Source organism: Hordeum vulgare, chromosome 6H (genome assembly GCF_904849725.1).
Source record: "Hordeum vulgare subsp. vulgare chromosome 6H, MorexV3_pseudomolecules_assembly, whole genome shotgun sequence".
In the NCBI taxonomy this organism is placed as follows: Eukaryota; Viridiplantae; Streptophyta; class Magnoliopsida; order Poales; family Poaceae; genus Hordeum; species Hordeum vulgare.
The window spans coordinates 150,446,587-150,458,189 of record NC_058523.1 but is presented as its reverse complement, the minus strand read 5'-3'; positions in this window follow the sequence as shown (position 1 = coordinate 150,458,189).

Below are 11,603 nucleotides of genomic sequence, written 5' to 3'. Positions count from 1 at the left end.
TCTCCTTTAATCGAAGGCCTCCGTCACATCATAGGTGCTGATGCGACGGGTGCTCCCCAGCTGGCTGGCAGCTAGCCATCCAGCCAGAGAGTAGACGGCAACGCTCCTAGCCGGCGCGGGCTATGCAGCGGCCAGGAGGAGCCAACATGTGAGGAGGTTTTCGCCCCACTCTATGCTGAAACATGAAGGAGTGGGCTTGGTGAGCCTACCCCGGGGTTATCCCCCCTCACTGCATCTACTTCTATTACTCCACACATCGACCGCTATCGAGCATGCATCTAGTGTATTGAGTTCATGGAGAAACGGTATAATGCCTTAAGAACGATGACATAATGCACACAAGATCTATTCATGCAGGAATAGACCCCATCTTTTTATCCATAATGGCAACGATACATGCGTGTCATGTCTCTTTCTGTCACTAAGATTGAGCACCGCAAGATCGAACCCATCACAAAGCACGTCTTCCCATTGCAAGATAAATAATCAAGTTGGCCAAACAAAAAACCCAATATCATAGAAGCAATACGTGGCTATAATAATCAAGCATGAATATGTTTCCATATATCTGATCATAAACTCACAATTCATCGGATCCCAACAAACACACCGCAAAATAAAGAGTTACATCATATGGATCTCCAAGAGACCATTGTATTGAGAAACAAAACGAGAGAGAAAACCATCTAGCTACTGACTATGCACCCGTAGGTCAGATATCAACTACTCACGCATCATGGGAGGAACACCAATGGAGATGGTGAACCCCTCCATGATCGTGTTCTTCTCTGGAAAAGGCTCTACATTGGTTTTTGTGGCTCTGGAACTTGCGGCGGCTGAAATGATTTTTCGTCGACTCCTTTAGGGTTTCTGGAATATTGGGGTATTTATATAGCTCAGTGGCGGTGCAGAAGCTTCGGGAGGGCCCCACTAGACACGAGGCCGTGCTAGGGGCCTCTGGCGCGCCTTGGTGTCTAGTGGCCCCCTGGGACTTGGCTGCTGCTCAATCTTGGCTCCCAAGTTTCCTTCTGGTCCAGAAAAAACTCCATAAAGTTTTGTGGCAATTGGACCTCGTTTCATATGGATTTTCCGCGGAGGAAAAAAACAACAAAAAATAGCAACTAGAACTAGGCACTATATCAGTAGGTCGGTCCCAAAAAATGATATAAAACTGCTATAAAATGATTATAAAACATCCAAGAATGACAACATAATAGCATAGAACAATCAAAAATTCTAGATACGTTGGAGACGTATCAACATCACCAAACTTAATTCCTGCTCGTCCTCGAGTAGGTAAATGATAAAAAACAGAATTTTTTATTGTGAAATGCTATCTCTCATGTTCATCATAGTACTTATCTTTCAGCATGTGCATATGGACTTGTAGATGATGCAAAGCAATAGTATATAGTTTGACATGAAGATTTCAATACTCAAGCATATCAATAAGCAACTAAGTCTTTCAAAATATCAATGCTAAACAACGTTATCCCTAGCCTATCATGCTCTATCATTGATCCATTCATGCAACATACTCAAATATTAACTACATCCAATGCTCACGTGTGATAGTAGTGTTCCTTAGTTGGGGCTTTATAAGAGAAGATGGAGACTCAAATTCAAAAATAAAAATTGCAGAAAGTACATAGATAGGCCCTTCACAGAGGGAAGCAGGATTTGTAGAGGTGCCATTGATCAAAGTGAAAAACTTAGAGATAAATTTTTAGGTGACATGTTTTTCCTGACAACAAGAATGACCATGAGTTTCCAATATCCTCCATGCTAAACAAATTATAGGCGGTTCTGAAACTGAAAATAAAGTTGATTCCTTTTCCACCATTCTTTCACATTCCATGGCTCGCCGTATCCAAGGGTGCCTTCCATACCAACACTTTCCAAGGAATTTTTATTTGAGAACATAAAATATTTTTTTCCTTTTTGGGACTGGGCATCCCTATCACCGCCATACTCTCATGCAATGACAAGTGAATAAACACTCATCTTAAGAATAACCTATTTAACATGGAAGATACCAGCCACCCCTCACCGCTTCATGAGCGGTATGGGCACACAAACCAGAACTTTATTTTGAATATTAGGGTTGGCACTTGCAAATTTACTTGGAACGACGTTGAAATACCGCATATAGGTAGGTATGGTGGACTCATTTGGCCCAACTTTGGGTTTAGGATTTCGATGCACAAGTAGCATTCCTGCTTAGTACAAGTGAAGGCTAGCAAATAGATTGAGAAGCGCCCAACCAAGGAACAAAAATCATCATTGGTGAACACTAAACATAACTAACACCGAATAATTCAACACAAGTAGGATGTAATTTCATAGCGAAATTATTGACTTCATGTGAATGCATAGGGAATCACAAACCTTAACACCAATATTCTTACTAGAGCAAAATTACTCATCAACATAACTCACATATTACTATCTTCATATCGCAAAACTATTGCAAAGAATAAATCTTAATATACAATGATCTTCATGAAAGTTTTTATTATATCTTTCCTGGACATTCATCACTTTGGGAATAATTTTCATTTAAAGCAAATTGCCAATGCAAATAAGAATCCCTCAAACAAGTATAAGTGAAGCACGAGAGCACAAGTTTGTTTAAAATTTTCAACTCTAAAAATTATATAAGTGAAGCAAGAGAGGGTTTCTTCAAAATTTCAGCAACTCTCGAAATAACCTAAGTGAAGTATGAGAGCAAATTTCTTCAAAATAACAACACCACCGTGCTAAAAAAGATATAAGTGAAGTACTTGAGCAATTCCATGGATCAAATAATTTAAGTGAAGCATAAAGAGCAATTCTAACAAATCATAACATAATTTAGCTCTCTAAAATGGGTGTGTCTAGCAAGGTTTATTATGACAAACTAACCAGCAACTAAAGCAAAGACACAAATGATACAAGATGCTCCAAGGAAAACTCATGATATGTGACGAATAAAATATAGCTCCAAGTAAAATTACCGATGGGTTCTAGAAGAAACAGGGGATGCCTTCCGGGCCATCCCCAAGCTTAGCTGGTTGTAATCCTTAGATATTGCCTTGGGGTGCCATGGGCATCCCCAAGCTTAGGCTTTTATCACTCCTTAGTCCATCATCCATCGTGATCTCACTCAAAACTTGAAAATTTCAATCACACAAAACTCATCAAAATTTCATGAGATCCGTTCGTATAAGAAAACCAGACTCTACTATAGGTAATGTTTAAAACAAATTCCAATTTTGTTTTTGTATTATATCTACTGTATTCTAACTTCACCATGGCTTATGCTCCCCGATATATGCCATTTAGGACAGTAAAACTGCACCTAAAGCGAGCTCTGTCACGCTCCCAACACTAACGACTGTCAGATTTTGCTTTTAATCATTTCTGGCCGTCAGATGATCGTTTCAGCACTTGATTACCGTGACTTGGGCCGCATGTCCTAAGGGGCTGCTACTCTGGCGATTTTTGCGAAGGCCTGTGGTTGATCGGGCTTTGGATGGGCTGGTATGATAGCCCATCTGTGTATGCGCTGTAGGGCTCGATTGATCCAGATGAGCCCAAATTTTTCAAAAAATAAAACAAAAAAATTGCATCAAAATAAAGATCGCAAACCACAAGAAAATAATTAATGTAATACAAATATATCTTAAGTGATTACGATCCTACATAAATATACAGAATTAAACCCTCACTAAAAACGTTCAACATACACATCAATACACAAAAACTGCTGCTGCAAAAGTATTAATACCTATACAGGCCCCTATCAGCCTACTTTAAATATTAAACACAAATAAGAAAATTACTATTATGTGGCTCATAACACCACAAATTTTTCAAAAAAAAAACAAATAAAATGCAACAAAATAAACATCGCAAACCACAAGAAAATAATTACTGTTATACAAATATATCAATAATAATTTCATCCTAAATTCATAATAGACGGGCGCAGCAACGCGCGTCTTTCATGATCTAGTAGAATCATTAAAATACGCACATAACACAAAGAAAACATAATGTGTTAAAAATAGAACATTGTGTAAAGATTCAAAATTTACTTATACTTATGTAACTCCAAAAATTCTGAAACATTGGGAAAACGTAGTGAATTTGTATATTAATCTCGTGTAAGAAATTCAGACACTTTAGACGTTTCTGTGATTTTTAGGATTTTTTCTACTAGACAATTTTTTTTGTTTTACAGTAGGATTACAAAAACTAATACCCCGCATGATCCTAAAGGCTTTGACTGGTACAAACACTAAACAGAACACAAAAAGACACAATTATAACAGAAACATAATTGTGCAAACACTCAAGAACAGAAAACAAAAACGAAAATAAATTTTATTCATTGGGTTGCTTCCCAACAAGCGCTATCGTTTTACGCCCCTAGTTGGGCATATAAGATAGATTCAAGTATTATCATCTTTAGTTTTCATAGGTGCATCCTTATCAAGAGATTTATCAAAAATAACTTGAAACACAATATTCTTAACAATTTTTGCATTTTCAAGTTGCCCATCTACGTATCCCCTTTGATTACCAACAACAATCCAAGAATATTGTTCATTAACATTGTTGAAGACTTGTTGAATCATATCTAAAACTGGAATTTCCTTTCTAAGATTATTATCAAAGATCTAATTATCACTGAGAAAATGTCTCAAAACATATTAACTATTATAGACAATTTCATCTACTACCGGCTTCTCATAGTTCATACCATAAAAACCAAAGATTTCCCAAGCTTCATGCACTATATGGTCAAATTCATCCATAAGAACAAGGGTAGCTATCTTCTTAGCTTTAGGATCTTTTATAATAGGTAATTCATAAAAAAATCTTTACGAAGTAGGATGAGTATGGATAAATCTATTCTCAATTTTCATAACTAGTGTTGACATAGCTTCTGCATAAGTGTTGGTTCTTTTAAGTATAGGAGCATTATCACAAGTCAAAGTCCCAACACAATTAAAGAATTCCCGAATAGCTTCTTTTCCCATAAAATTCCCTTGCCCCCAAAACAAAAGTCTTACCATCCAAATTACCAGGACGTCCAATTTTAGGAGTCCTTCCATCATTTGTTTCTGCCATACCAAAATCACTCATGATTACAACTAGCAAAAACACGAGCAAACAAGAGATCCGACAAGAAAAGGACAAAGGAAAGATAGCAAAAAAGGCAAATTTTTGTGAAGTGGGGGAGAGGAAAACAGGAGGCAAATGGAAAATGATGTAATTGCAAGGAGATGAGATTTGTATGTAGGAACCTGATAGATCTTGACTTGATCTTCCCGGACAACTGCGCCAGAAATCTTGACGTCCCTCATGGGTGCGTTGGTCTCCCTCCATGCTTAAAGAGTGATATAGCACAGCGAAGACAAGTATTTCCCTCAGTTAAGAAACCAAGGTATCATTCCAGTAGGAAGATCCACAAGACTATGTAAGCAGACCCCTACACACAAATAGCAAATCTTGGCAACCCAACGCGTAGGGGGTTGTCAATCCCTCGTGGGTAAAGTAAGGATAAATTGATAGGTGCAAATAAGAGTGATATAAAATAGAATGCAACAAGGTATTTTTGGGTTTTTTGATAGCATAGATCTCAAAACAAAAGATCTAATAAAGTAGAAAAGCAAATGGCAACGTAGAGATTACAAATAGATGATGTGAAGTAGGCCCAGGGGCCGTTGGTTTGACTAGTGGCTTCTCTTGAGAAAATAGAAATCAGTGGGTAGACAAATTACCGTTGGGCAATTGATAGAAAAGCAAATAATTATGACGATATTCATGACAATGATCATGTATATAGACATCACGTCCAAAATAAGTAGACCGACTTCTGCCTGCATCTACTTCTATTACTCCACACATCGACCGCTATCCAGCATGCATCTAGTGTATTGAGTTCATGGAGAAACAGAGTAATGCCTTAAGAACGATGACATGATGTAGACAAGATCTATTCATGTAGGAATAGACCCCATCTTTTTATCCTTAATGGCAACGATACATGTGTGTCATGTCTCTTTCTGTCACTGAGATTGAGCACCGCAAGATTGAACGCATCACAAAGCACCTCTTCCCATTGCAAAATAAAAGATCAAGTTGGCCAGACAAAAACAAAATATTAGAGAAGAAATACGAGGCTATAATAATCAAGCATGAATATGTTTTCATAGATCTGATCATAAACTCCAATTCATCAGATCCCAACAAACACACCGCAAAAGAAAGAGTTACATCATATGGATCTCCAAGAGACCATTGTATTGAGAAACAAAATGAGAGAGAAAGTCATCTAGCCAGTGCCTACGGACCCGTAGGTCTGATATGAACTACTCACACATCATGGGAGGAACACCAATGGAGATGGCGGACCCCTCCATGATCGTGTTCTTCTCTAGAAAAAGGCTCTAGATTAGTTTTCGTGGCTCTGGAACTTGTGGCGTTTGGAACGATTTTTCATCGACTCCTTTAGGGTTTATAGAATATTAGGGTATTTATAGAGCTCAGAGGCGGTGCAGAAGCTTCGGGAGGGCCCTACTAGACACCAGGCTGCTCGAGGGGCCTCTCGTGCGCCGTGGTGTCTAGTGCCCCCTAGGCCTTGGTTGCTGCTCAATCTTAGGTCCCAATTTTCCTTCTGGTCCAAAAAAAATCTCCTTAAAGTTTCAAGGCAATTGGACCTCGTTTGATATGGATTTTCTGCGAAGGAAAAAACAGCAAAAAACAATAAGTCGCACTAGGCACTATGTCAATAGGTTAGTCCCAAAAAAATGTTATAAAACTACTGTAAAATGATTATAAAACATCCTAGAATGGTAACATAACAACATAGAACAATAAAAAAATATAGATACATTGGATACGTATGAGAGCACAAATGACATCATCTCCTTCCCCCTTCCTTTGCTGTGTTCCGGTCTTTTCGTGCCGATGATACTTTCTAGATATAGGTATATTCAATAATAAATATGCGCGACCAGTATGTGTCTCCTTTTCGAAAGGGAAACATCTATAAATATGCATGTCTTTGCATATTTATAACTGCCATCCTTTCAAATTGTCCATGTTATCCATGGACAGCCCGAGTACGTGTAGATTGGGTTTCATTTCCCGTGCTCTACTTTGGTCTGAGGCAAAATTTCATCAACGCCACCCCGTTATTCTCCGGGTACATATTCTCTCGGCTTGTTGCCGAGACATGTATCAGGAGAACAACAGGAAGGTGTTGCCAAAATTTTGCATCGGATTCGGAGGAGAGCATGGGAAACGAACCTGATCTACATGTATTCTTCTGGGATTAGGACCCATTTTTACCTATTAGAGATAGATTTAATCCTATTTCCCTTTTGTATGGTAAAAAAATAAAACTGTGGCGTAAAAAATATAACAAAAGCAATTAGTTCTGTATCTAGTCGCAATTACATTCTACATAACTTGATGAATATGAATTTGGTGCACCTACTGTTAGTGTAAGTACCATCGTGGGTGATCGTGCATGGATGTACACCGGTCACACTGGTCACAAAGATATGACCACATAATGGTTAACAAAACCAAGTGGTTTGTGAAAGCTGCATTTGCAAATGTCCAGATAAAAACCTGGTGCCCCGGTTGTTGGTGCGACAACTTTAAATAGATGACAGAGGATGAAATTGGTAAACACCTGCAGAAGAGGGGTTCAATGTTTGATTATACGGTGTGGACATTTCATGGTGAGTCTGCCCAACGTACCAGAGCTGAGGTGGTTCATCGTCGCACTGACGAGCATGGTACCGGGATCAAAGACATGGTGTAAGACTTTGATGATGCTCGGGATTCGTACGATGAGATGGAGGAATCTGCAAAGGCCTTCTATGAAGTGATGGAGTCTTCAAGACATCCTCTCCACGAGCACACTGAGCTTTGTGATCTCGATGCCATCACACAAGTAATGGCTCTGAAGGCTCAATTCAACTTGGGAAGAGAATGCTACGACACGATGCTGACACTATTTGGACGCTTTCTACCCAAAGGCCATGTCATGTCTGCAAACCTGTACCGGTCGAACAAAATACTCCATGTACTTAAGATGCCCTATGAGAAGATAGATGCCTGTGAGAAAGGATGTGCCTTATTTAGGCTTGAGTATGCAGACTTGAACTATTGTCCCATTTGCAAGTCTTCCAGGTATGTTATGGTAGACAACGGTATGGGTGAGAAGAGGCAGACCAAAATCCCCGTTAATGTTGTTCGGTATATGCCAATCATACCAAGACTTCAATGTATTTTTATGGTCGAAGAGACAGCCAGACAGATGACTTAGCACAAATTGGGCAAAAGAACCAAACTAGATGAAGATGGGAATAAGATGTTGGTACACAGATCTGATGCTTTTGCATGGAAGCACTTCGATGCATTACATCCGGATAAAGCGGACGATCCCAGGCTTCCTCGAGTCTGCGTTGCCACAGGTGGGTTCAATCCCTTTGGTATGACGGCAACCCAATACACTAGTTGGCTTGTATTTGTCATTCAACTCAATCTCCTCCCCGGACACATTATGCAAAGAAAGAACATATTCCCGACGTTGATAATTCCAGGGCCCAACTATCCACGGAAGAATATGAATGTGTACATGCAGCCGCTTAAGGATGAATTGCAAGAAGCTTGGGATAATGGGTTCAAGACATACGACGCTGCCAAAATGCATGTCTGGTACATGTACTCGATGCATGACTTGCCGGCGTATGCGCTATTCGCTCGTGGTGTGTGCATGGAAGGTTCCCGTGCCCCACATGCAAGGCATCTCTTAAATTTCATTGGTTGCAGGAAGGTCGGAAGTATTCTTGCTTCGACTTGCATAGACAGTTCCTGGATCCTCATCATCAATTCAGAATAGACAAGAACTTTATCAAAGGTAAAGTTGTCAAAAACTCGGCACCACCTACGTTGACAGGCCAACAGATCCTGTATTAGTTAAACACTCTCGAGCCTGATCCAGAGCGTCCAGGGTATTTCAAGAATTATAATTCGGAACACGTCTGGACTCACAAGACATGCTTGTGGGATCTGCCTTACTTCAAAAATCTCCTTCTTCCACACAACATCGACATGATGCACACTGAAAAGGATATCAGAGAGGCCATTTTTGGTACATTGTTGGGCATAGAGGGAAGTCAAAGGATAATCCTAAGGCTAGAGTCGATCAGCGGATTCTATGTGATAGACCATTAAAAAACATGTGACAATCGAAAGGAAAGCAGAACTGGTCGAAGCCAAAGGCCTAGTTCAATCTAAAAAGGGGAGCTATGACGGAAATTATCTTGTGGGTCAAAATGTAGTTGATGTTCCCTGATGGGTATGCAGCGAATCTAAAGAGGGGAGCAAGTCTTTAGACAAATATTTTGTCTAAAGAGTCATGACTAGCACATATGGCTTGAGCGGGTAATGCCGGTGCTGTTGCGTAACTTTATTCCCGAGGATGAATGGCTAGTACTCGCAGAGCTGAGCTATTTATTCCGTGTTCTTTGTGCGAAAGAACTATTGCCTGGCGTGGTAGATGACATGGAGGAGTTGGCACCAGAGCTGCTCTGCAAGTTAGAGAAGATCTTTCCATCGGGCTTCTTTAATCCAATGCAACATTTGATTTTATATCTCCTGACCGAGGCAAGATTAGGGGGCCATGCAAAATCGTTGGTGCTTTGCAGCTGAGAGGATGCAGAAGACGCTTTGAGCAAAATTTAAAAGTAAACGTAGAATTGAAGCATCGATGGCCGAGGCATTCATTACCGAGGAGGTGGCAAACTTCGTGACAACACACTACGAAGCCAGAAATCGTCATTTGCATAACCCGAAGCCTTAGTACAATGTTGGTGATGGGGTTATAGTCCCAGGGTAGGGTCATAGGCCTGCCCTATAGGTCCTACCCAAAGACTACCCTTCATAGAGGACAAGGCCCTTAGACAGTTCCGACTGAACTAAGGACTCCCCCATCATCCAGTCGGTGACGAGCACTCGGAGCGTATTTAACGTACCGACTGGATTCCACTCTGTACATCGTAACCTCCCAGGAGGGCAACGGTCATACGTTTTCATACACCATTATTAACACTTAAGGCGTACGTTACCTGTAACGTAGGCATTTATTCGCCACTATTCCACCCCTGTCCACCGGGCCATTATGAAGGGCAGCGCACTCTATATAAGCCGCCCTTCCCCACTGGTGCAGGGGTTGGCATTTACTGTAATCCTATATTCCACTCGACACTAAGCTCCCAAGAGCATTGAGACGTAGGGCTTTTACCTCCACCGTAGAGGAGCCTGAACTCATACATCCTCGCCGTAGCTAAGGCTCTGCCCATCCTTTCGTACCCTACACATCTACTGTCGGACTTATACCCACGACAGTTGGCGCCCACCGTGGGCAGGCGTCTAAGCGACTTCCGGCGAGTTTGCGACTTCATCTTTTCATCATGTCATCCGGCGAAGATTTGTGCATGGGTCATGAGATCCTCTTCGGCGCACTCTCCTTCATCGTCAATGATTCGGCATGGCTTCGGGATGCGCCCCTCGATGTCGAGGCGCTCCCCAGTCGCGGGGCTACGCACTTCCGTGCCGGTTCCCGCGGCGTCCTTCTTCTCTAGCAATCGGCCACGATGTCGATCTTCGCCCCCGTCACGCGCCGCAACAAGCGGTCCCGCCGTCCGCGGCTCCAGCGTTGGGTACGACACGCCCAGGCGCGACATAACGCGTCCTCTCAAGTGGCGGTCCTCGAGTTGGTTGTGGTCGCGTCGCCGTCCCAGTGCTTGGACTCAGTTCCGACCGAGTTACCTTCCGAGTACTTGGGTCGCGGGCCTGCAGCCGAAGTTCTCATGGCCGATTCCCATAAAAGTCCCCTTCGAACTGGTCGGAACGAGCATGAGGTCGGCAAATCATCCGACGCTCGTCGTCAATACCACCATTCTGCCAGTCGACGCACTCGCCAGAGCAACGTCGAGGTGTTCCGCACGCCCGTCCTCAACCTGGCTGCCGCTGCCAAGATAGCCGATTCCTTCCAACCGACTAATTCACAGGCTAGTAGAGGGATCGAGCAGATCCGTGCCCTATTGCATACGGCGCAGCAGCAAAATTCGGCGGTCTCCCAGTCGCACAACCGGATCCACAACAGTTTTGTTCACGCGAACACACATTGGTCGATTTTCAGCCCCGACTCTCATCAGCGACGCAGAGGGGGCAACTGTTCCAGGAATCCCGAAGATCGTCGCCGTTCACGCACCCCTCCGCGGGGTGGGCCTTACGGGCCCCGGCATCACGATGATCGGCATTCAGTCGGTGACGCGTATGATCCAAGGCCCGACGCAAGAGGGTACATCACCCAGAAGAAGGTCGACAGAAGTCGAGCCCACCGTGATGGTCACGATAGAGACCGTCCGAGTGGAGGCAAGACCGTCATTTCTGGTCCCGAGTGCTTCAGTCGGGCCATCCGCTCAGCTGACATCCCTCCCAACTTCCGATTGGTGACGGGAATCAGCAAGTTCACAGGAGAGTCCAAGCCAGAAACTTGGTTGGATGACTACAGAGTGGCAGTCCAGATC